The sequence below is a fragment of the Bubalus kerabau genome, chromosome 3 (genome assembly GCF_029407905.1).
Source record: "Bubalus kerabau isolate K-KA32 ecotype Philippines breed swamp buffalo chromosome 3, PCC_UOA_SB_1v2, whole genome shotgun sequence".
Lineage (NCBI taxonomy): Eukaryota > Metazoa > Chordata > Mammalia > Artiodactyla > Bovidae > Bubalus > Bubalus kerabau.
In genome coordinates, this window is record NC_073626.1 from 117,884,688 (window position 1) to 117,911,318 (window position 26,631).

Below are 26,631 nucleotides of genomic sequence, written 5' to 3' on the forward strand. Positions count from 1 at the left end.
CACTTTATCAATTGCTAATTACAAACTGAAGAATCACATTGTCAAGACAAGAGTATCTTTTCTGCTCTGGCTCTAGATTTTCTTAATTATCCCCTCCCCTCTGACACACACACATTATTGAGTGGAAGTCTATCTGTCTTGGTAAAAAGAAATGAATGGCTGCCTTTGAGCATGCTATGATGTTTGGTTAAAATATGGTTGCTCCAGCTGTGCTCCTAACAGTCCAGCCCACTTGTCCAATTAGTTCCCCTTCACACACATAAACATTCTTAAATGTCAAAAGTTAAGGAATTCTTAGTTCCTCCTTATTCTAAAGTCCAGGCCTTCAAAGACCAAAGCAACTCACTGTTTATATGCCTTATTAAAAATAGCTCTGGGGCATGAATTCACAGCCCAGGGGACCTGTTTCATAGAATTTTTTTTTCAATGACTTAACCTTGTGTTCTTTTTTAAGATCAAAAGAGGAAAAGTTCCACAACATTCTCATTATTTCTAGGAGATTCTCTCTTGTGGCAGAGTTATTTTTAAAAATATACACAACTTACAGTTTCTCTCTATTGCTAAAGAGACTTGAGGGGGGAGAAAGAAACAAAGATGGGTAGTTCAGTTCTTAAGAATTTATATTATATTGGTGACTTCAGGTTTTTCCCCTGCAAATAATGATAGCCGGAACAGACAGAAAGGAAAAAGCGTCCTTGTGTGTTAAAGAAGCTTATGTGTCAGAGCACCTTTGCTTGCAAAGAAGGAATACACTGAAGTAATGTAGGAATTCATGGGTTCTTGTCTTGATGGCACCACTAAACACTAAATAAATCTTGTGGTTTAGCAAATCAGTTATTGTCTCTGTTTCCTCACATATCAAACAGTACTCATTTGTATTACCTTTGCTGAAGACCGAAAAGAATTAATCAGTCATATAGTAATAGGATTTAATGTCTCAGGATGAGAGCTGCATATGAGACTGAGGTGCATTATCCAGGTTGCTAGCATTTGAGTCAAGGCCTGCTTATGTAGCTTACTGTATTATTAACGAGCTGAAATACAATGACGTTCCATGTGTATGCATTCTTCTCCAGGCAGAATTTCATTCTCACTAGTAAGAACTGGTATGTCTTTGTCTTTGAACATGTATTGGTATCTGTAGAGAAGAGTATGCTATCACTTTGTGCAGACTTCCCTGCACTGTTTCACATCATTTACACCAAGTGCCTGTGAGGAGAAATTGCTACATTTTTTTAAACCAAATTGTTCAATTTAGAAATTTGATTGAAACCAACAAAAGATTCAATAAACCCATGTAATTCAGTTTTCCTTCCATCATGCCCTTTATATGTTCCAAGAATTTTTACTATACCTTGCTAATATTAAAATCTAGACGTCTTGAAAATTTGGTTGAAACATTTGGGCTGGATGGAATAGAACATGTTTAAACATATGAGTGTAACACATATCAGTGTTTGTTTATAGTCTAGAATATATGTTACCAACTTTGGGGTAAGATTTTCTAAGGATGTATATTCTCTGCTGTAACATGAAATTCTTCCTGAAAATGGTTCATCCTACCCAAGGATGTTGATTAGTGGAATAATGTGTATAATAGGGACTTCCCTTGTGGTCTAGTCATTAAGACAGTGCATTTCCACTGCAGGGGCACAGGTTCAATCCCTGGTGGGGGAACTAAGAATCCCACATGCCCTGTGGCATGGCCAAAAAAATAGAAAAAAAAAATAGTTTATTAGTTTGTCCAGGCTGCCATTATAAAGTTCCACAGACTGAGTGGCTTAAGCAACAGAAATAGGTTTTCTCACAGTTCTAGGGGCTGAAGTCAAAGTGTTGGCATATTTGTTTTCTGAGGTTTCTCTCTCTGGTTTGCAAATAGCCGCCTTCTGGCTCTGAGCTCTTGCTGTTGTCTTCTGTGTGTACATGTGTCTGATGTCTGTCTCTCTCTGTCTCCAAATCTCTTCTTCTGATAAGGACACCAATCACATTGCATTAGAGGCCACTCAAAAGATTTTGTTTTCACTCAGTCACCTCTTTGAGGGCCCAGTGATCTCTAGGTACTGGGAGTTGGTATAAATTTTGGTGGGACACAGTTCAGCACAAAACAATGAGGAAAATTCTTTCTACATCAGTCTTATTTGAATCCATTCCTGTAACAGAGACACTGAGCAGAGTATTAATGCAGACGTCCAGTTTACCAACTGTCTCTTCCATAAACCTGTATCTTAAACCAAGCTGCCTTGAATGTGAAACATCAAGGAGATGAAAAATCTCAGGTTGATGAAGCCTCCTAAGGCCAGAGTAGTTTAGATGAAGTTCACAGAACACAGCTAAACAATGGCAGAGCCAGGCTTAAACGCAGGTATGCTGAATATGAACTGAATATGTGAAAATCGCTCAGTTGTGTCTGACTCTTTGTGACCCCATGGACTGAGGCCCACCAGGCTCCTCTGTTCTTGGAATTCCCCAGGCAAGAATACTGGAGTGGGTAGCCATTCCCTTCTCCACAGGATCTTTTGAACCCAGGGATCGAACCCAGGTCTCCCACTTTGCAAGTGGATTCTTGACCATCTGAACCATCAGGGAAGCCCTTGGACTGAATAAGCTGTGTGGAAAATAAAAACTGTCCATCATGTTGACATAAGATGCATCCCTTACACTAAGGAAGTAAAGAAGTTTGGGTGTAGGGGAGGGGAGCAGAGAGCACAGTTGAAAGGAGGCCTGACGTCAAGTACAGTCACAGAAGCTTGTTGGCTTATGACAAGAACCTCTAAAGGCTCTGACAGTTTTAGTTGTTTGGTATTTATGATAACAATGCCACTCATGTTTCTCTAATAGACACTTGGGGTCATGGGGACAAATCGGGTGACACTGTTTAATGAATGCCTCCTCTGCTCCTCGTGCTGAGAGACCCAGGGGGGCTGTGCTCTGCCTGATGGAGGCCCACTGCCTGTCACTTTTAGAGGTGGAATCAGTTTTATCAGCTCTTCCTGAGGCAAAAGAGAAGTTGTTAACCTGAAAAGCATAACCCCTTCATTCCACAAATGAGGTATTTCAAGGCCAGAGTGATGGGGAACTTATTCAAATCTCCCAGCTTATCATTAGCTCATCTGAAATTAGGATTCTCACCCTGTCCCACTGAGTGGTTCTCTCTTTCACTTCAATTCACTAGCTCCATTAATATATATAAAACAATTATATGTGTCTTTTCTTCAAACACATCTTTAATTCTGTGTTTGTTTGTTTTTTTTACATTTTCCTCTACAACTCACTATGGTGTAAAAACCAGGGGAGGGCATTCACTTTGGTTTGAAACATTGCTAAGATGATCGTGCCAAAGGGCACAATTATCATGGAGCTCAATCCTTGTGTTAAAATGTATTTATGTAAACTGTTTGCATTTAGGGGGTTAATGGAAAGAAGAAAATGTGGACTTTTGAACCAACAGATCTGAGTTTGAATCTCAACTCAGCCACTGACAACTATCTGATTGATAGAGCACAAATCACTTTCCTTCTCTGAGCCTGTTTCCTTATCTGAACAGTGACTACCTAGCCAGATAACTATAAGGAATAGAAAAAATATATATGTTTTACTGAGTTTTTTAAAGTATTCTTTAACTCGTTCATTTATTTATTTATTTTTGGCTGCTCTGGGTGTTTCTTGCTGCGTGCAGGCTTTCTCTAGCTGTGGTGAACAGGGGCAACGCTCTGTTGTGGTCCACAGGCTGTGTGGTGGTTCTCTTGTGGAGGATAGGCTCTAGGCACGCAGGCTTCAGCAGTTGCAGCTCACGAAGTCTAGAGCATGTGGGCTTCAGTAGTTGTAGCACATGGGCTTAGTTGCTCCGGAGCACATGGAATCTTCCCAGACCAGGGATTGAATCCATGTCCCCTCTATTGGCAGGTGGATTCTTAACCATTGGACCATGAGGGAAGTCCTGTTTTATTGAACTTAATGCCAGGTACACCCAAGACATTCAGTAAATGGGACCTGTCTCTTCCCTAATTTCTCATCAAACTCTAAGAAATAATGGCTGGATTAATAAAAACAAGATACAGACTTTTCAACCCTCTGTGTTGGTTGAAGGCCTACACCTCTTCATTCTTGGGAATATCAGATACCTAAGACTATAAAATGGAGGAATTTCTACCTCCTTGAGTGCTAACAGATATAACAATCAGCAATGTTGTCTCAAGAGAAAAATGCCTTGACAAACACCAAATACTATATAAGGCATCTAACCTGAAGCCTGACCAGCCATTCATTTTGCTTTAAGAAATTTATACCTCAACTTTCCTACTCTGATTAGTTTCTAAAATCAATTTTTTTGGAATAGAAATGGAAAATAAAATATCAGTTCTAATTACTTCACTTAGCAAAGTAATTCATAAAGATAGTAATAATTTTCATAATTTTCAATTGATTACAATAATAATGGGAAAAGTGAATAATTATTTAAACTCAGCTTTTAAGGGATCTTTTTACTACAACACAGAATATGCAAAAATGAAGATATGTATGCACAATCAATATATCATTAGGCTAAAATTGTTATTTAAGTTTTTTATGGCTCCTTGTTCTGTGCATTTTTATAGAGCAAGTGACAAATTTAAAATAAAGCAGATTTATAGTACAGGTAAAATATATATAGGATTAAGGGGCTTTGTGTAATTGCTTTTCTTTCAGTGACACACCCAGCTCCCAAGTGCCAAACTGATTTCCAGTTCTCTCAGTACATGAATTATAATAATTATAATATTCACAGTGTGTGTTCTTCCAAGAAGAGGTGTAATGGTCCCAGCTAGAGCACCAACTAGTGGTGAATAGGGAGAACTGCTAGCAATTTAGGAGCTAGTGGAAGGCAATGACACCCCACTCCAGTACTTTTGCCTAGAAAATCCCATGGACAGAGGAGCCTGGTAGGCTGCAGTCCATGGGGTCACTAGAGTCGGACACGACTGAGCGGCTTCACTTTCACTTTTCACTTTCATGCATCAGAGAAGGAAATGGCAACCCACTCTAGTGTTCTTGCCTGGAGAATCCCAGGGACAGGGAAGCCTGGTGGGCTGCCGTCTATGGGCTCGCACAGAGTAGGACACGATTGAAGCGACTTAGCAGCAGCAGCAGCTGTGCTTAGTGGCTCAGTTAAGTCCGACTCTGTGATCTCATGGACTATAGCAGCCAGGCTCCTCTGTCCATGGGGGTTCTCCAGGCAAGAATACTGGAGTGGGTTGCTATGGCCTCCTCCAGGGGATCTTCCCAACCCAGGGACTGAACCCAGATCTCCTGCATTGTAAGTGGATATGGGTTATATTTCTGTTGGGAAAGTTAATCTCTTTGAAGTAATTTTTTTTTTTTTTTTTAGCTTTAAGAGTAAGACAGGAAGAAACTATAACAGTGATTATAGCTCAGAAAACATATTGCCTACATTTGAATCCTAGCTCCATTGAGGTATTCCACAGATACCATAAGTTGGGCCAGTTACTCTACCACCCAATCCCTTGGTTTGGGCACTTGTAAAATGAGGATGACACCAATACTTACACCATTCAGCCACATGAAACTTAAGGAACAGACTTTTGGGAAAACACTTAGCATAATGCATGTCACATAATTAGCACCCAGCACGTGTTTGCCATTATTATAGAAGACAGTGAGCAACTACGAGGTAATGAACAGGTGTTTGGGTTTTTCTCTACATCTTTGATTAACAGCAGAGACCCCTTTCAGCCAGGGCTGAAAGAAGCTGTTCTTTCCTACCAGTATGAAAAATCGAATATCAGGAAGCTATTTCCTGCACTTACCAGTGTGAGGGGCACCCTAATTCAAGAGTTTTGCTAATTACTTTCTGGCAAGGCATCTGGTGCTCCATGCTTGAATTAATGTACACAACAGCCCTCTTGAACAGAACAGTATGAATGGGGAACAACTAGATAACAAAGTCAGTTCTCTGTGGCTTTGTACATGGAGAATTTCCTTCCTACAATTGAAGGACTTTTATTTTTATGTACAATAATATGGAGAAATTATAAAAGGCAATGTAGAGTGACAGAAGAAGCATGGACTTGGGAACTAGACAGTTGTGGGATTGAATCTCCACTCAGCCATTCATTACCTTGTGACCTCAAATAAGTCATTCAATACTTGTGAGCAATCACTTTAAAATGGGGGTAATAAGAGCTACGTGCTGGGAAGATTTAATAAAATAAATGATGAACATAAGGTGTCTGGCACCTGTCACATGGCATGCCCTTCATGACAAATAATTCTCACCACCACCACCGAGAGCACTGCTGTGTCAATTCAGTCCTCAAAGGGAATGGCTAATCCTTACACAATGCCAGCTTTACAAGTATTAACTTGTATGATTTTCTTGAAATCCATATGAAATAAGAATCATCATTGGTATTATACCCATTTTGCAGATAAGGAAATTGATGCACAGAGTGCTGAGGACTTAACCAAGGTCAAAGATACCAGTGAGTTGTAGAACCAGACTTTGTACCAAAGCAAGATAATTCTAGCATCCATACTCATAACCACGAAAATAAACTAACTTTCAAGGGATTGGTCACTGACTTTCCTCCCCTGTATCTCCATTGAATCCCTTCTATAAGACTGGTCACGCTATGTGGTACCTGGTTCATATATGTATATGCCTGTCTGCTTGGGAGGCTACAAGTTTCGTCTTGTGCCTATGTCATATTCAGTTCCTCAAGGCACCCAGTTTAGTCCCTCACTATGTATGATGACCAATGAATGGTATAAAAATTGAGGCAAAGAAGATTTTTAAAACTTTCAAAATTTGTCTACAGTTTTAAAGTTTACTTTCCATTTACAGTTACTGCAAAATATTGACTATATTCCCTGTGTTGTATAATATGACTTGAGCCTATCTTATACTGAATAGTCTGTGCCTTCCCTCCCCCACTGCACTGTCCCTTCTCTGTTCCCTCTCTCCACTGGTAACCACTGGTTTGTTCTCTATGAGTATGCTTCCTTTTTGTTATATTCACTAGTTGTATTTTTGAGATTCCACACATAAGTGATATCATACAGTATTTATCTTTCTTTCCTAATTATTTCACTTAGCATAATGCTCTCCTAGTCCATCTATGTTGCTGCAAATGGCAAAATTTCATTCTTTCTTATGGCCAAGTAGTATTTCAGTGTGTGTATGTGTGTGTGTGTGTATACCATACCTTTATCCTTTCATCTGTTGATGGACACTTAGATTGATTCCATGTTTTGGCAATTATGAATAATGCTTCTGTGAACATTCAGATCAGATCAGATCAGTCACTCAGTCATGTCCAACTCTTTGCGACCCCATGAATTGCAGCACGCCAGGCATCCCTGTCCATCACCAACTCCCAGAGTTCACTCAGACTCACGTCCATCGAGTCATCCAGCCATCTCATCCTCTGTCATCCCCTTCTCCTCTTGCTCCCAATCCCTCCCAGCATCAGAGTCTTTTCCAATGAGTCAACTCTTCACATGAGGTGGCCAAAGTACTGGAGTTTCAGCTTTAGCATCATTCCTTCCAAAGAACACCAAGGGCTGATCTCCTTTAGAATGGACTGGTTGGATCTCCTTGCAGTCCAAGGGACTCTCAAGAGTCTTCTCCAACACCACAGTTCAAAAGCATCAATTCTTCAGTGCTCAGCCTTCTTCACAGTCCAACTCTTACATCCAAACATGACCACAGGAAAAACCATAGCCTTGACTAGACGAACCTTTGTTGGCAAAGTAATGTCTCTGCTTTCAAATATGCTATCTAGTTTGGTCATAACTTTCCTTCCAAGGAGTAAGCGTCTTTTAATTTTATGGCTGCAGTCACCATCTGCAGTGATTTTGGAGCCCAGAAAAATAAAGTCTGACCCTGTTTCCACTGTTTCCCCATCTATTTCCCATGAAGTGATGGGATCAGATGCCATGATCTTCATTTTCTGAATGTTGAGCTTTAAGCCAACTTTTTCACTCTCCTCTTTCACTTTTATTAAGAGGCTTTGCATGTATCTTTTCAATGGAATTTCTGGGTCCAGTGGTAATTCTAGTTTTAGGTTTTTTGAAATGGCTCCATACTGTTTTCTCCAGTGTCTGAGGCAAAGGAGATTTGAGAAGATCTATCTCTCTGGGCACTCTTGTCTCATGGTATTGAGCAATGCAGCCTGATTGACTCTCAGAAGTGTTTGAGACAATTTATGGAAGGTCTCGAAGGAAAATGGTACATTGCCACCATTCCTGACTCTACTGCTAATTCAGTGGTGTGGGCAAAGTGACAGTGTGTGGCTAAGATAGAGAACTGTTGTGGACATGAATGATCATGTGTGACTTCACTTGATTTCTGTGTGACTTCACTTCCATACTATTATTTGTTGAGTTCCACAGGGTCATGGCTATGTCTAGTTATGGGAGAAAGGAGAGAACATTGACATTCATGGTAATGCCTTAAGGGCAAAGGGAGCTTCAAACTCAGGCCAAGAGACTCCAGTGCTTGTGCTCTTCCAGTGTACCATGTGCTCATCGACAAACTCTACAAACTCCAGGAGCCAGGTTTTATCTAAAACAGAAAAGATACATATTTGGATCTATATATTGCCGGGAGAAATATCAATAACCTCAGGTATGCAGATGACACCACCCTTATGGCAGAAAGTGAAGAGGAACTAAAAAGCCTCTGATGAAAGTGAAAGAGGAGAGTGAAAAAGTTGGCTTAAAGCTCCACATTCACAAAACGAAGATCATGGCATCCGGTCCCATCACTTCATGGGAAATAGATGGGGAAACAGTGGAAACACTGTCAGGCTTTATTTTTGGGGGCTCCAAAATAACTGCAGATGGTGATTGCAGCCATGAAATTAAAAGACACTTACTCCTTGGAAGGAAAGTTATGACCAACCTAGATAGCATATTGAAAAGCAGAGACATTACTTTGCCAACCAAGGTCCGTCTAGTCAAGGCTATGGTTTTTCCAGTAGTCATGTATGGATGTGAGATTTGGACTGTGAAGAAGGCTGAGCACTGAAGAATTGATGCTTTTGAACTGTGGTGTTGGAGAAGACTCTTGAGAGTCCCTTGGACTGCAAGGAGATCCAACTAGTCTATTCTAAAGCTCAATCCTGGGTGTTCTTTGGAAGGGCTGATGCTAAAGCTGAAACTCCAATACTTTGGCCACCTCATGTGAAGAGTTGACTCATTGGAAAAGACTCTGATGCTGAGAGGGATTGGGGGCAGGAGGAGAAGGGGACGACAGAGGATGAGATGGCTGGATGGCATCACCGACTCGATGGTCATGAGTCTGAGTGAACTCTGGGAGTTGGTGATGGACAGGGATGCCTGGCATGCTGCAATTCATGGGGTTGCAAAGAGTCGGACATGACTGAGTGACTGAACTGAGCTGAACTGATATATTATCACCCCTTGCTTTTTTGTCTCAAGCAATTCTGAAATGAATTAACCACCTATCACCTATAAAACTTTTGGAACTGCTAGAGTAATAGAATTTTTACTTACAGAACTAGCTCTGGGAAGACTGAAATGTAGAGGCTTTGTGTTCATTCTTCTAGTGACCAATTAGGGAAAATTCAGAGATCAATGGCAAATTTTAGGCTCCTAATTAATTATTCTGCAGAGAGTTGGCAAGGAGTCCCATTGATGGTAATATTGGGCTGTTACCCAATTATACCTGTTCAGAAAAAACCCAAATGAACTTTTTAGTCAATCCAATAGAAACTCCATTTTTTGTTTTTTTAGTTTTGTTCTTACCAGAATTTTCTCTCAAAGGAGAACCATTTAGAGAAGTGTTGTCAAGTGGTCCACCTATATAGTGATGGGTTCCCTCATGAAATGCTCAGCCCACAGCCCAGGGGTCTATCCCTGAATTGGGTATTGACATGCTGTCTAATTCTGAACAGGTCATGGAACCTTCCACCTCAGGGCCCCTTCTGTGAAGTGAGAGAAAGATTACAGTCTTCCCTCAGAAGGAGAAAAAAAAAAACAAAACAATTAACAGAGTAAAAGAAGCACTTCAATTTTGACTCTGGAATTCTAGAGGCCAAGAGTATATGCATGAATATAAATTTCTTTTTACCTTAATCATTAACCTCATAGTCCCTAAAACTTTTTAAAGTTATGTACAGTGGAAACATTTCTAAAATGTTCAATTCTTAAGCATAAACACGCCAATCATTATATCTTTGTATGATAACTGTATGATCATTGCCCAAGGGTCTTGTGAAAATTTATTCTTTTAAAAAATATTTTATTGAAGTGTAGTTGGTTTACAATGTTTAATTTCTACTGTACAGCAAGATGAACAGTTATATATATATATATATATATGTATATTCTTTTTCACATTCTTTTCCATTATGGTTTGTCCCAGGATATTGAACATAGTTCCCTGTGCTGTACAGCAAGACATTGTTGTTTATCCATCCTAGTAATTTCCATTTGCTAATCCCAAACTTCCAATCCATCGCTCCTCTGCCTCTTTACCCCCTGGGCAATCACAAGTCTGTTCTCTATGTCTGTGAGTCTGTTTTGTAGATATGTTCATTTGTGTCATATTTTAGGTTTGACATATAAGTGATATCATGCAGTATCATGTCTTTCTCTTTCTGACTTACTTTGTTTAGTATGACAACTTCTAAGTTTATCCACAGTGAAACTGTGAAAGCCGTTCAGTTGTGTCTGACTCTTTGCAACCCCATGGACTGTAGCCTGCCAGGCTTCTCTGTCCATGGAATTCTCCAGGCAAGAATACTGGAGTGGGTAGCCATTCCCTTCTCCAGGAGATTTTCCCAACCCAGGGATCAAACCAGGATCTCCTGCATTGCAGGCAGATTCTTTACCAGCTGAGCTTGCAGGGAAGCCACAAGGTCTATCTATCTATGTTGCTGTAAATGGAATTTTTCATTCTTTTAAATGGATGAGTAATATTCCATTCTCTGTATATGCCACATCTTATTCATCCACATATCTGTTGAGAGATGTTTAGGCTGTTTCCATGTCTTGGCTGTTGTGAATAGGGCTACTGGGAACATAGGGGTGCCTGTACATTTTCAAGTTATAGCTTTGAGTATACACCAGGAAAGGATCTGCTGGATCATATGGCAACTCTATAAAAACCCATTCTTTATATAAGAAGCTAGATAGAGGCTGAACCACTGAGATGACCGACTCCAGAAGAAACAATGAATTTTGTTTCTTTAGCTGAAATGAGAATACGCTCTTGAACATCTTATTCTCTCTTCTAAAAATGAGGTAATAAAACTGATTCTGGTTAGTTGGGTACATCAGTTCCATTGGATTCTGGTTAATATAGACTTTGTGCATTTATTTAGAATGAAATGCTTCACTTGGTTCTTGGTAGTGTTTACAAGGCAATTTCTCTAGCACAGAGAGGCAAAGGTGCATTAAAAAATAACTCAGGTGAAAATGGTATATTGAGCGTGTTTTGCTGGAGCACTTGACCCTCGAGCTTAGAAACTCAGATGCCCCATTAGGTGCAAAGTTCCAAGGTAACACTCTGAAGTTTCCCTGAAGACACATGTCTTCTTATCACCCAGAACCTCCTTCAGGACTGTTCAGATATAGAGGAGTTAGGGGTCCACACATGTGACACATATACGAGCTTTTAAACATAACTGCCTGTAAAAGGAAGAGATGTCGTTCCTAACAGCATCTGCTCCCAACAGCTGGGAACAACCCAACCTCTTCTCCAGGGCTGCTGTCCTCAAACTAAATGAGCGGGAAAGGAAAGTCAATATGTTCTCGTCCCAGTCCTTGTGCGTCGCTTTGTGCGTGGGAATGCAGTGTGTTCCCTGGAGGGACGATTGTAGTAGTTACTGGAAGGGCAGTGCCTGCTGGCAGCTTTCCACACTCTTAATGGGCACCACAGGTGACATCAACCTGCCACCCAGATGCCATTGCGAAGGCTAAGCCACTTAAAACCTGGGTTGGCTGTTTATGCACTTCAGTGGCAAAGCAGTGCCCAAGCTGTCCCCAGGATTTAACGAGGACACAGTAATTGCTTTCCTTTCAACGACCAGCAATGCATTTGCCACCGTGGAGTAAAGCACATGGCTGCTCGTAGTCATAACAGGAGCAGCAGGAGAGAAACGCAGGAGGAAATAGAAAATGTCAAAGAGCTCAGGGCTGAAAATTGCATTTTGCAGATACTATTAGGTGCTGCCAGGAGAGAAAATGAAAATGCTAATTGATAGATTTAGTGTTTTGTTGTCTTCAAGTTTCTGAGTAAGTCATCAGGTGATTTTAATCAGGTGCAATTTAATCATTAATATAAAACTTTTGAGAAATCCATCAATTGTTTGTGATTCATCATTTATCCTCTCCACAAAGATGACTTAAATGACTGTACCCTGCCAGCAAGAAAAGGAAAAAGAGAATAAATATTTCTATTAAGAGCAAGAACTGATAATAAAAGTTAATATGTACAACACAAGAATATTTGTAAAAATTTGTGTACCAATTTTGAGGACACTGTCCTTAGGATATATTTTATATTTTACTTAAAACTATAGCCACATACACATACATAGACACACACTTATGCAAACATATTTACCCAGGGTCTCTTAATTTGTAAAATGAATATAATAATAGTACATGCCCAACTGGGCTGTATGTGTGTATCTGTGTGTTTGCACGGCTTAAATAATATCTGTGTATAGTATAGAGTATAATGTTTAACTTCCACATGGTGTAGAGAGCAATACATCAAAATAAAGTTATAAGTAAGAGACTTTCAATTTATTTTTTCTTTTTGTTATGACATAAAACATGTCCTTTAAAAAATATGGATTGATGTATTTAGAAAGGAAAAAAATATAGCTGTTTTCTTGCCCATATTCCCTTCCAAGGTTGGAGAATAATGCCAGTATACTATTGTACTCTCTGTATTTTTCATAGCATCTTAGACGCTGTCCTTTCAGGTCAAATGTTAGGTGCTCAGGGTTAAATGAAGACCTTTACACAGCACAGATTCCTCAGATTTATTTCAGACCCATGCATTAGAAGAGCAGGATCCATATTTTGAGACTCCACAAGTGATGCATGACACTGCACAGAGCACCCACAAGCAGTTGTGGACGGTCACTCCTTTCCTGCACATTTGGAGAACGATGTGTGGGGAACTGGATTAGTCTGGCCACCATTATGTGTGTGTGTGTGCTCAGTCATGTCCAACTCTTTGTGACCCCATGGACTATAACCTGCCAGGCTCCTCTCTGTCCGTGGGATTTCTCAGACAAGAATACCTGAGTGAGTTGCCACGTCCTTCTCCAGGGGATCTCCCCAACCCAAGGATTGAACCTGCGTCTATTGCATCACCTGCATTGACAGACATGTTCTTTACCACTAGTGCCACCTGGGAAGCCACTACAAAGTACCAAGTACCACAGGCTGAGTGGCTTCAACAACAGGGATTTATTTTCTTACAGTTCTGGAGGCTAGAAGTCCAAGGTCAAGGTGTGGGCAATGTAGGTTTCATTCTGAGGCCATTCTCCTTCACTTGTAGACAGTGGTCTTCCCCTGATGTCTCCACATGGCCTTCCCTGTGTGTGTGCTCTAACCCCTTCTTACAAGGATGCCAGTCATATTGGATTAGACCCATGCTAATAACTTATTTGATATTAATCACCTTTTAAGGGCCCTATCTTCAAATACAGTTGCATTCTGAGGTACTGGGAGTTAGGACGTCAAGATATGAACTTGGGGGTGCACAATTCAGCCCATAACGGGATTCTACACAGCTCCCTGTGTCTTTTTTAGTGTTTCCAAAATTCCAGAGCACTTAAGGGTTACAAAAATGCACATGATCTATTCCAGCATTAGCTCTGGTGAATAAATTAATAGAGTAACCATTTAATGTGTCATGGTACAAATATCTTTCCTATTATCTAACCCAAATTTTGACAATTCAGGTGAATTGATGTTATGCCAATTGTTAAGCCTGTCTTCTCCTCCCATTGCTCTCCAAATGCTTTACTCATCCGCCACCTGTCTTTTGTCAGATTTGTTCTTTTTCTCTTTTTTTAAGCTTGACTCTTCCTTATTAAAGGATGGTGTTTTTGGTAGGTAAATTCTACCTCAAGCTCCTCTGCTTGCTTCTCTATTATTTTCCCCTTTTTCTAAGGCAACTGGAAAGCTGTGACATTTATGGGAAGTCATATCTGGTACACCCTCTTCTTTTTATGGGCCGTTTCCAGCCTCCGCCTCCCTTGCCCAGTGGCCACTTGGCTCCCCTTGCTTGCTCTGTATTCCCTCACAGGCCTGTAGACTGCACAGTGGGAATAGCTAATGAGGCAAGACGGAGGTGGAACCAGTCCTGATGGTTCAAGTGTTTCCCTTCTCCTGTTTCTTCAATAACTTGGCAGAAAGCTCAATTCTACTTTCAGAAAGTTTAAAAGAGAAAATTAAAACATGTGGTACATGTATATAATGGCATACTACTCAGCCATAAAAAGGAATGAAATAATTCTATTTACATTGGATTGGAAATAATGCCATTGCATGGATGCAACTAGAGATTATCATATTAATTAAAGTCAGACAGAGAAAGATAAATATCATATGATGCCACTGATATATGGAATTTAAAATAGCACACAGATGAACCTGTCTATGAAACAGAAACACAATCATGGACAGAGATGATACACTAGTGGTTACTATAGTGGGGGTGGGGGGAGGGTGTTGGAAGAAGGATGGAGAGGGAGGTTGGAGTTGGCGGATGTAAGCTTTTATATATAGAATGGATAAACAATAAGGTCCTACTGCAGAGCACAGAGGACTATATTCTATATCCTATGATAAACCATAATGAAAAAAATGATTTTTTAAAAAGAATATATATGTATGTACAACTAGATCACTTTGCTCTACAGCAGAAATTAACAAAACGTATACTCCCATCAAGTATACTTCAGTTAAAAAAGAAATAAATAAGAGAAAATTTAATATATATGTAGGCCACTGTATTTGGGTAAAGGAAACAGTGAAACTCTAAATGCTTCCTTAAAACAAATTCCTTTTTATTGTCTTACTTTTCTTTATAATATAATAGTCATAGTTACTACAGGGCATTTCCACATAAAGGGATGTGCTTAATCATTTGTCCTAGGATTTTAAACACCTGAGAGGAATAACATTCTAATATTTTGATTGCTGTAAATTTTTACTTTCAGGAAAGTTCCCAGCATTTAATGATATTTCAGTAGTACTTATATGAGTTTGAAAATGCAAGTTCATTTTAAATTAAACATAAGGCATGCATCTAGTCTATTCTTCAAATAAAACTTGTATATATTTTTCCATTCGTAGATATATCTGTAGACCTTACTAGATTGGCTGGTTGCTTTCAATCCTTATTACCAACACGTCATAATGGAGTTCATAGTGTCTGACTTTTTCCTGTGTTTCTATTATGTGTTCATCATTTAATGCTCTTAAATATTTAAAACATTGGCTGTCAAAGAATGTCAAGGCCATCGAGATTCCAGGAGCTGTATAGTATAGGGTGGCAGAAGAAGTCAGAAAGTATTAATTACTTTCAACCTACCTGTCATTCTGTCTCTGTTGTTGAGTCTCAGTTTTTTTTTCTCTCTTTAAATAGATTGCTTTAAATATCTTGATTCATGTAAGAGCTCAGTTTAAAACAAGATAGAGAAAAATCTTCATCTGTGTCCAAGCTACTATATTGTGTTAACTCCATTCTCCCATGACTCTTTATCTCCTACCTGAAACTTATATAATGACAGCAAATGTTCAGTGAATTTGAATATCAGTATAGAATTTGCAGTTTGCAGGACCTCCTATAAATCAACAAAGGAAGATTAAGGTAGTCTGCCCAGAAAGGGGAGGCAGCATGTTGGAACGGGAAGGACACAGCTTTAGAGCTAAGAGACATTGGTTCAAATCTTGGTTCTACTGAGTAGGTGCCCTTGCGCCAAATGGCGGCAGGCAGAGAGCAGGTTAATTGTCATTAATGGAGCTCTGAGGATGTGGACAGTCTCTGGTTTGGTCTACATCAGAATTTCTCAACCTCAACCCTATTGACACTTTGGCTAATTCTTGATTGTAGGAGCTTCTCTGAACAAAGGTTGCTTAGAAGTTTCCTTGGATTCTGCTCACCAGCTGCCACCCCTCCTTTCCCAGGTCAGAGACCAGAAATGTTTCCTTGTGTACAAAATCGCCACCTGGTGAGAATACAAGTCTTCACGTTCACCTCTGGGCCTTGCATCCTCACAGGAGCCCTTTAGGTGTGCATATCTCTAGTGTCTTATTAAAAATCCAAAGCTATAGAAGGGAAAATATTTAAGGACTTTTCAAAGGCCCTAAGAATTTGAGGCAATTGTATTAAATATATTTGCCAGCTTTAAAAAGATCTAGAAAACCATAACAAACACTGTTTTCCTAGATCCTAGAGAGAGGGTTATCATTTCTATCCATTTTTTTCCATGATAACAACTGTTCTTGCATTTTGTGAGTCCTCCAAATAAACTAGTTACTCAGACCAGTGTCTACAATACCATGTCTACAACCTGCAGAACAATGAGAGTCAAGAATCTACATTTTGTTTTTGAAACACTAAGAACATTAAACAGTGCCATTGGATCATAACTATTAACATTTCTTGCCTAGCATTGGGATGTAAATACTTCAGAGGTCTTTTCTCACTTAATGATATAGAGAAAAGGTAAAAAAACAATTTCAGATGCTAAAGATGCAGCATTTGGTAGCAAGCCTTCAGGAAAAAAAAAAAAGAAAAACGAAATAGCTCAGTGGGGAGCACTAGTGTGTTTCCAGCTGCTGACCCCAAATTTAGGCAGGACAAGAGCTAGGAGCTGAAGGCACAGCCTGGAACTCGAAATTCAATTCCCATTTTTGTCTGTCCTTCTGAAAATCACCTGGGTTGCCTGGTAAATATCCAAGTTTCTTTTCTGGAGATTCTGAATCTGAGGGTTTGAGGTTGTGCCCAGAAATTGTATTTTTAGGAAGCTCCCCGTGTGAATTTTATGATCAAGTAGGATTAGAAAACACTGAGGTCTAAACCCTTGCTGCTCAGAATGTGGTCCACAGGCCAGCAGCTGCAACCCCTGGCAAGTAGCAGCATCCCCAGGCAAGCAGCAGCAGCAGCAGCAGCAACTTGAGAGCTAGTTACAATTGGATTCACAGCCCACAGGTCTGAGGTGGGGCCCAGGATTCTGCATGCCTAACCATCACCAAACAGATGCTGAGGCTTCAGGTTAGTGTACTTCACTTTAAGTAGAAAGGATCCTGGAAACTTTTAAGTAGGAAGTAGGGAGAAGAATGAGTCATCACTAAGTCCCACTCTGTGAGTCATGATAGGTCTCACAGGTCATCAGAGATAGGGGAGAGGCCCCTGGAGATGGGAGTGCAGAATGATAAGGTTTTCCACGTTAATGAACACAGTGCTCAGAATTCCATGTTGCTGTAAAGTTTTTTCAAATAAAGAGATGGAAAATGTCTCCAAGGGAAGGTGGAACTGTTATGTGCTATTTCACGACCCCTCCTTCAGTGTCCCATTTTAGAAGTCTCGTGGCAACTTTTCTTGTACTTTCATCAGTGGTATCCTAAGTTACAGCTCTTTGTCTGCTAGAAATGCCGAGCATATTGTCCCTAAAGTGGTCCATCCTCCAGCATGAGTGAAAGGAGAGCCTGCCTGCTTATGCTGCTGCTGCTAAGTCACTTCAGTTGTGCCCGACTCTGTGTGACCCATAGACGGCAGCCCACCAGGCTCTTCTGTCCATGGTATTCTCCAGGCAAGAATACTGGAGTGGGTTGCCATTTCCTTCTCCAATGCATGCATGCATGCCGAGTCGCTTCAGTCGTGTCTGACTCTGCATGCTTATACAGTTAATCTATTCCTTGGAACTACTAGAAGGCAGCATTGTTAATGGACCTTAATGACTCTTTTGGATGGTTTCCCCTTTAACTGATTCCAGCATACACACCATCCACAGCTTTTTATTGAGGAAATTGGGTAAAAGTGAACATTTCAGCTGTATTGAAGAGGGAAAAGGTAGCCAAAAGGTCACATGTATTGGACCCAGAGGATGGTGATGGCTCCAGCCAATGCAGAAGCTGGTAGTCTCAAGACTGGAAGGGAAAAGGAGATGCCATTCACGCTTTAGTTGCAGCAAAACCTCATTGGCTCTAGTTGGGTCCAATGCCTATCTGTGAACCAGTCAGCATCTCTGGGGAATGTGATTGCTGTTCGCCTTTCATTCAGGTCACAGGCTCCATCCTGGGAGCAGGGATAGAGAGCCACTTCGTAAAAGAGGATTGAGTCCCCCAAAGAAGGGGGCTTCATGCTCTCCAAAGTCACAAATGTCTGCTCTGTGCACCCACCAATAACTGAGAAATGCAATGCCCCATAGAGAGAGGTGCTGTGGAAACTAAGGATGTGAGCACTTAGGGAGAGCTGGGACTGAAGTCATAAAAATGAGTCACAGTGCATGCAAATCCCTCAGGAAACATCATCCCCAAAGGCCCCATACTAAAAAGAGTAGCTGGTAGAAGTGTCCCCTATTGTTAGGCTTATATGGACAGAGGGTTGTATAAATGTGATCTTCGCAAGATGCAGTGATCTGATTTTCATACAGTAGTTGGACCCATCCCTTCCCAAAGGTCAGAGCACAGCCTTTGGAGACACAAAATCCTGGCTACAATTTCCCTGATGCTCCCTCATTCGCTGGGAATAGTTGGGAAAGGGGCTTAATGTGGTAGAGCTATAAAGCTTCTTTTATAAAGTGAGATACCACTGCTTAGTTCCTCTCTTGCTTCCTCCCTCCCAGATAGTTGTAAAGATTATATATGGCATTGATGCAGGGGACTTTATTTTTTATCACCATTGTACCCAACAGCTCCTAGCACTACATATAGCAGATATCAGCAACGTTTGTTGAGTGAATAAATAAATAAATGATTTTAAAAGTACTTGGCCTATAGGAGGTGCTTTAAAATATTTATTATTTTCTTACTTGATTATAACTGATGCTTAGGTGTGCCTCTACAACAGATTTCTTCTATTTAGCTAAAAGCAGGACTTTGTGAAGGCTAAGTGAAAATTTTTCTTGTTTTTAGGATCTTCTATGTGCCAGGTATTTTCTTCTTTCTTTGTAAAAACTTCTTACTGGAGTACAGTTGCTTTACAAGGTTGTGTTAGTTTCTGCTGTACAGCAAAAATTAGTCACCCATGTGTATACATTGTCCTTGTTTAGCCTATAAGTCGTGTCTGACTCCTTGCGATTGCATGGATTGTAGCTCGCCAGGCTCCTCTATCCATGGGATTTCCCAGACAAGAATACTGGAGTGGGTTTCCATTTCCTCCTCCAGGGGGTCTTCCTGACCCAGGGGTTGAACCCCACATCTCTTGACATCTCCTGCATTGACAGGCTGTTTCTTTACCGCCGAGCCACCAGGGAAACCAGTACATTTAAATATATCCCCTCTTTCCTTCCCATTCAGGTCACCACAGAGCATTGAGCAGAGTTCTCTATGCTATACAGTAGATTCTCATTAATCATCTATTTTATACATACTGATGGTGATGGTGGTCTAGTCTCTAAGGCATGTCTAACTCTTGCGACCCAATGGACTGTAGCCTGCCAGGCTCCTCTGTGCATGGGATTTTCCAGGCAAGAATACTGGAGTGGATTGCCATTTCCTTCTCCATTTATACATAGTATCAGTAATGTAATATGTCAGTCAGAATCTCCCAATTCATCCAAGTGAGCTCTTCAAAGAAGTTCTGGGACTTTCTCTTTGTGCCTTGGTTTCAGAAGCATATCTCCAGGCCTTGCAACCAAGAAGCTACAGCATAGCTGAAAGTTTCCAGTTTTTCGGGCAGTTTAGTCTGACTCACAGAGAAGGCAATGGCACCCCACTCCAGTACTCTTGCCTGGAGAATCCCATGGACGGAGGAGCCTAGAAGGCTGCGGTCCATGGGGTTGCTGAGGGTCGGACACGACTGAGCAACTTCACTTTCACTTTTCACTTTCATGCATTGGAGAAGGAAATGGCAACCCACTCCAATGTTCTTGCCTGGAGAATCCCAGGGACAGGGGAGCCTGGTGGGCTGTCATCTCTGGGGTTGCACAGAGTCGGACACGACTGAAGTGACTTAGCAGCAGCAGTCTGACTCAACCACAGACTTCCTACTTCTGAAAAAATCCTTTAAAATATTTTTTAGTGTCATTCCAAGTAAATGTTTTTCAAAGATTTTCTCAGTGAGTCAGTTTTGCTGTCACAGATAAGCTCAGAGAAACCGAAATGCCATTCAGGCCTCTATACTCTCAAAATACAGAGTCTCTTGTTCCCTTGAACCATCCCTGGAGGTGGATTAATCTGTTGACCCAGAAGGCAGGTTTGATCCCTCATCCACTTCTTTGTACAGGGATAAGTGTACATGATTGCTAAGTCACTTCAGTCTTGTCCAAATGTATGCTACCTGCCATGTTCCTCTGTCCATTGGATTATCCAGGCAAGAATACTGGAGTGGGTGGCCATGCCCTCCTCCAAGGAATCTTCTTGACCCAGGGATCAAACCTGTGTCTTCTATGTCTCCTGCATTCACAGGCAGGTTCTTTACCTCAAGTACTGTCTGGGAAGAGGGATGGGCAAGTTAAACTTAATACCGTCCAGCCTTCAAACCTTACTTAGGCCTTGGAAACCTAATGGGCAGGGGTGGGGAGGGAAGATCAAAGGATATAGGCAAAGGCAGGTATTTTTAGAAGCCAAATCTGTAAATGAAGACTTCTGTCTGGAGCTCAGGATCTATCTCACACAGTGAGGGTGATTTAGTGCCACTTCCAGAAAAATCTCTGGGAGTTTCTTTGGGCATCATTTCAAATTGCTTATGCCAGGTCCTGGATAGGACCAACCGTCATCGCAGTGAGGAGCTGAGGTTGACTGGTTTCCGTCTTAGAGGAAAGTATTGGGCATGTTTGTTGTTGTTACTGTTTTTATGATTATTTCTAAACATGTGTCTATAGAACCTTAGTCCCATAAAAATGTGCTTCAGGCTGGGACAGTAATTATATCAAATTTACCTCCCTGTCAGATTTCCCAGACAATTGTGCTAGGGCTGCTCATTTATTTTGCTGCCAACCCTGCACTCCACGAAGTATATGCCAGGAAGTGAGGTGAATTTCAGGAAATGCATACCCTCATTAGTGGCACAGTTGGCACTTACGAGAGCTGATTCACCCTGTGCAGACAAGGGATTTTGGTCTCCATCAGGTAATGCACTGTGTTAGGAGTCAGTTATACACTTTGCATGTAATCGTCCTCCCTTCTCTTTAACCCCAATTCTCCCTTTCTCAGCCTGGTCTCCATGTGGTCTTTGCTTTCCTAAGCTTCTCCAGTGAAGGACAGGGAGGAAAACTCAAAAATGCTGAAATAGGAGAGAGATGCCTGCAGTTATAGTGTGGGATCCTTCACTGTCATACGGAGGCTTAGTTGCCCTTGCCCCGCAGCTTGTGGTATCTTTGTTCCCTGGCCAAGGATAGAACACCCATTCCCTACTTTGGAAGGGATCCAGGATCCCTTAACCACTGGACTGCCAGGGAAGTGTTAGTCACTCAGTCATGTCCGATTCTCTGGGAACCTTTGGACTGTATCCCATCAGGCTCTTCTGTCCATGGAATTCAACACTGGAGTGGGTTGTCATTTCCTTCCCCAGGGGATCTTCCTGACCCAGGGATCAAACCCAGGTTTCCTGCATTGCAGGCAGATTCTTTACTGTCTGAGGCAGGATCCTAGTTCCCCAGATAGTGATGGAATCCTCGTTTCCTGCATTGGGAGGCAGATCTTAACCACTGGACCACCAGAGAAGTCCCTGTGTTTTATTATCTATTTACTAAATCATCTTCCCTACTTTTATCCAAACTGGGGACAAATGGAAAACATACTGGTAATAAACATTCAACAAATATTTTTGAATTAGTGGATGGATGATGCTGGACATATGAAGACATAACTCTCAGCTGGTCCAGATGTAAGACCGTTAATTAAGTTTTTTCATACTCAAAACTACAGCATCGTAAAAATAGTAAAAATATATCTAGGACTTTCTCTGGTGTTGTTGTGGGCAGTGTGGGGTCAGTTCATTTTCGGATAGTTTCTTGGTCTGGCTTATATTTCTCAAGATCTATAGGCCCCTTCCTATGTAGGGTGGGTGGGGGGTGCAGGATGGGGACCACGTTTACACCTGTGGCGGATGCATGTTGATGTATGGCAAAACCAATACAATATTTTAAAGTAAAAAAAAATAATAATAAAAAAATAACAATAAAAAAAACCTGTAGCAGCCTTAGCGCCTTGATCTGAGATATAGTTCAGTGGTTCTCCAAGTGTGTTCTAAGCCCAGCAGCATCAGCATCACCTGGGAACTTATTAGAAATACAGATTCTCAGGTCTTGCTCCTGCCATCTTTGTTTTAACAAGCTCTCCAGTTGATTCTGATGCCTTGTGAAGTTTGCCAACTACTGATCTGGCCCCACCCTCTTAAAAGTAAGGCTGCAGAGAAGCAGAGGTATCAGAGTCTATATGGGTTGTAGGTATCCTTCATCTGATCCAGGGAATATTCTGATATGCAGTTTTTGAAGGATATTTTGAATGGACAGTAACAAATTGTATGACACTGTATTAAATATAAGGCATTATGTAACGTGATTTTTATACATAAATTATTTTCCCGCATGCTCCCACAAGCCTTGATCTTACATGCTGCTGGATCTCAATCATAGTTAGAATGGTATCCTTTTTATGTAAAATATGTCCATATGATTAAGTGTGTGTAACTTTCCTACATCTATGCAATGTTACATTCTCAGAAGCTAATGGTCTTGTCTGTAGCAGAACAGAATTTGCATAGTGAGTACTAAAATATTTACTGATTTAACTACTGATATTTTAATATATATGTTTTATCAAATCTACTGATGTTCTGCTAAGCAACTCTGGTATATATAAAATACACTCTACAAACGTGATGAATTGAGGGATGATACTCACTTTATAAAATGATTCAGTGTATGAAAATTAGGTCCACATACAATTCTTACAGAAACATACTTTTGGGTAAAGTAAATGCACAGGCACAATTTAAGATTTAGATAATTAAGTTTAAAAGCAAGCTAAGATAAGGCATAGTTAAAGTTGAGAAGGCTTTTAGCTTAAATTGAAGTGAATTAAATAACTATTGCTCTGGAGTTGGGTTTAATCTGGGTATTGTCCTTTTTTTTTTTTTTTATGGTGAAGTGGAATAGAGGATAAAAGAGTCAAACACATTGTATGTGGATAGGGACTATTTCATTTCAAGCTTGGGGTGTAGCAAGGAGGTAGATAGCAAGCTCTTGAAACCAAAAAAGTCAAGTGCTTTTAACAGCCAGGCTCAATAGGAAGCTGGATGTCTCCATGTGTCGGTGGCCAGGCAAAGCCCTTTTATCACTCATTTCCCCCTTTTGTTTTTACAAATTACCTCTACCATGTCCATCTTTTATCAAATCTAAGGAATGGCTTCAGCTTTCAAATTCTGGAGTTTCTTTCTAAATTTAGTAGAGCTTTGGCTTCTACTTTTAGCCAAAAACATGCTACTAAAATCTGTTTCTCTCATACAAGCCAACCTTGGAGATATTGTGGGCTCAGTTCCAGATCACTGCAATAAAGCAGATATTGCAATAGAGCAAGTCATAAGAAGTTTTTGGTTTCAATGTGCATATAAAAGTTATGTCTACACTATATGGTAGCCTATTTTGTGTACAGTAGCATTATGTTAAAAAATGTTCATCCTTTAATTAAAAAAATACTTTATAAAATAAAGTAAAATAAAATATTTATAAAATAAAGTAAAAAAATACTAAAAAAATGCTAACTATGATTTGAACCTTCCGTGGGTCCTGATGTAACATCAAAGATCATGATTGGAGATCACCATAACAAATAAAATGATAACAATGAAATAGTTTGAAATAGTGCAGGAATTTCCAAAACGTGACACAAGGACATGAAGTGAGCAAATGCTGTGGGAAAAACGGTGCCAGTAGACTAGCTCGAGGCAGGGTTGCCACAAACCTTCAATTTGTAAAAAATGTCTCTGCAAAGCACAATAAAGTGAAGAACAATAAAATGAAGTATGCTGCTGCTGCTGCTAAGTCACTTCAGTCATGTCCGACTCTGTGCGACCCCAGAGACGGCAGCCCACCAGGCTCCCCCGTCCCTGGGATTCTCCAGGCAAGAACACTGGAGTGGGTTGCCATTTCCTTCTCCAATGCATGATAGTGAAAAGGGAAAGTGAAGTCGCTCAGTCGTGTCCCGACTCTTAGCAACCCCATGGACTGAGTATTGGGTTAAAAGGAAGTTTAACCCAATACTAATGCAGTAAAATACTATCTTAAACAGAGCAACAGTATTATGCCCAGTGCTTTGTGATCCTTTTGAGGAAAGACAACATGAATGTTCAAGAAGTACAGTGTTCACTTCTAGTAGGAGACAGAAAAGTATATTTTAAGAAGTAAAACTGAGATATCAATAATAATCCAGTGTGGACTAACTAGAAACCGAGAATATAACTGAGTCCAGACTGGTTGAAGGGCTGGCCCCACTGAAGTGTCCTGAGTAGTAATAGATGTCACACACAGGGTCTAGGGTGGAGGCATGGCTGTGATGCAAACTGATCTATCTTGGGGGCTTTAACCTGGGGGTGATGTTGAGGGCATGGGCCCTCTGAGAGTGAGCTCCCTGTAAGAGAACAAGCCTTTGATTCCAGAGCAGTCCACGTGGGATAATGCAAGACCTGGGACAGTGATTGGACTCATCACTGTCCACCTCTTTAGTAGATGGTGGATGAGCAAAAGCAACCCCTAGAGTTAAGTCAGGTCAGTTGCAATAAAGTTTAGGGATGAATCCATTTCCAGAAAGGAACTTAGAACATTTTTTAGAAAAACTGAAGCCCAGTAATGAGAAATTGTTACCAAGTCAAACTTGGGTTCCTTTGCACATTCACAGTAATGCCAGTCTACTGACAGCAGGTTGTGGTGAAGGAAAGTGCAGTGTTTATTGCAGGATGCCAAAGCAAGGCGTCCAGGTGAATGGTGCTCAGAAGTCCTGAACTCTGAAAGGCTTTCAGAGAAAAGTTTTTAAAGATAGGGTGAGGGAACGGGTTGCAGTGCGTGTAATCAGCTCATGGACGTTCTTCTGATTGGTTGATAATGAGGTAACCAGGAGTCAACATCATCAACCTTCTGGTTCCAGCAGGTCTGGGGGCTACATGCTTGTGGGCAACACACAATTAACTTCTTCCACCTGGTAGGGGTTTCCGTGTCCACAAAACAGCTCAAAGGATATGGCTCAGAATATTATCTACAGCCCTTGAAAAGGAACTAAAGGTCCTTGACTTTGTTTAATGGCTAAACTATTATATTTTGTCTTGCTTGACTGTTTTCCTTTCTTTTAGCATTTTCTCACTTCTCTGGTTAAATTTACACTTTGGGACTCAGAGAAGGCCTAGGAGGCTAAAGTTTTTCTACGAATAAGAGGCAGGTGGAGGACCTAGAAGAAGGTGTGTCCTGTGAAGACCCCTGAGGGTCCTGCTTGGTTATAGAATGGGCAAAGAGGCTGAGAGTTAAGAGTTGTGATTACGGTAGAGTGACCACCTTGACCCAGTTTGTCCAAGACTTCCCTGGTGTTAGCTCTGAAAGTCTCATACCCTGAGAAGCCTCAGTCCTGTGCAAATGAAGATGACCTATAACTCAAGTGCCCAGAAGGCATGTGTGTGTGTGTGTGTGTGTGTGTGTGTGTGTGTGTGTTTGTGTGTGTGTGTGCGCATGTGTTAAGTCACTTCACCCATGTCTGACTCTTTGCAACTCTATGGACTATGGTCCACTGGGCTCCTCTGTCCATGGGATTCTCTAGGCAAGAATACTGGGGTGCATTGCCATGCCCTTCTCCAGGAGATTTTCCCAACTCAGGGATTGAACCCACATCTCTAATGTCTCCTGCATTGACAGGTGAGATCTTTACCACTAGTGCCAGGCCAGGAGGCACGTAGAGCCTAATTTCCAGATTTTCCAGCAAGGTCATAAGATAAGAACCTGTCCAACAAAAGGAGGTCCAGAGCCCACTTGTTAGTGGGAGTGTTTATAGAGTAAAGAAGGGAGAATCAATATGCTAGAAGGCTAAATTCTCTCTAGCCTATCAGCCTAGGGCAGGAAGGAATGGAGCAGTACTAAGATTTTAGAGAGATTCCAAAATAGAAGTTTGGTTTTGTTTTTCTGATATTATTAAATGATAGTGCTGAGTCCTTCCAAAATAATTAGAGGCTAAAAGACACATTGTTTCTACTGCTTTTGATTCTTGCATCCAGACAAGTGGTGCCAGAGTCAGCAGAATCCTCCCACCTCTCACTCCAGTTGGTTTTGTTTGATCTGAGTGAATAACAGTACTGGAGACTGCAATGAGATTCACCTGCAGTTTACTCTCAATTTGCAGCCTTTCAGTCATAAAAATGAGGGTCCCTCTCATGTTAACTAGTCTTATTCTTGACTGTGATTCGTTATTATAGCAAATTTAATTTTGCAT

At 40.8% G+C, this 26,631-nt stretch overlaps 1 protein-coding gene across 17 annotated transcripts in view; it reads left to right on the top strand.

The window, feature by feature from the left end:
• Positions 1–26,631, top strand: part of NCKAP5 (NCK associated protein 5) — a 1,093,872-nt gene that overhangs the window by 280,732 nt on the left and 786,509 nt on the right. The gene's annotated exons all lie outside the window — the stretch shown is intronic.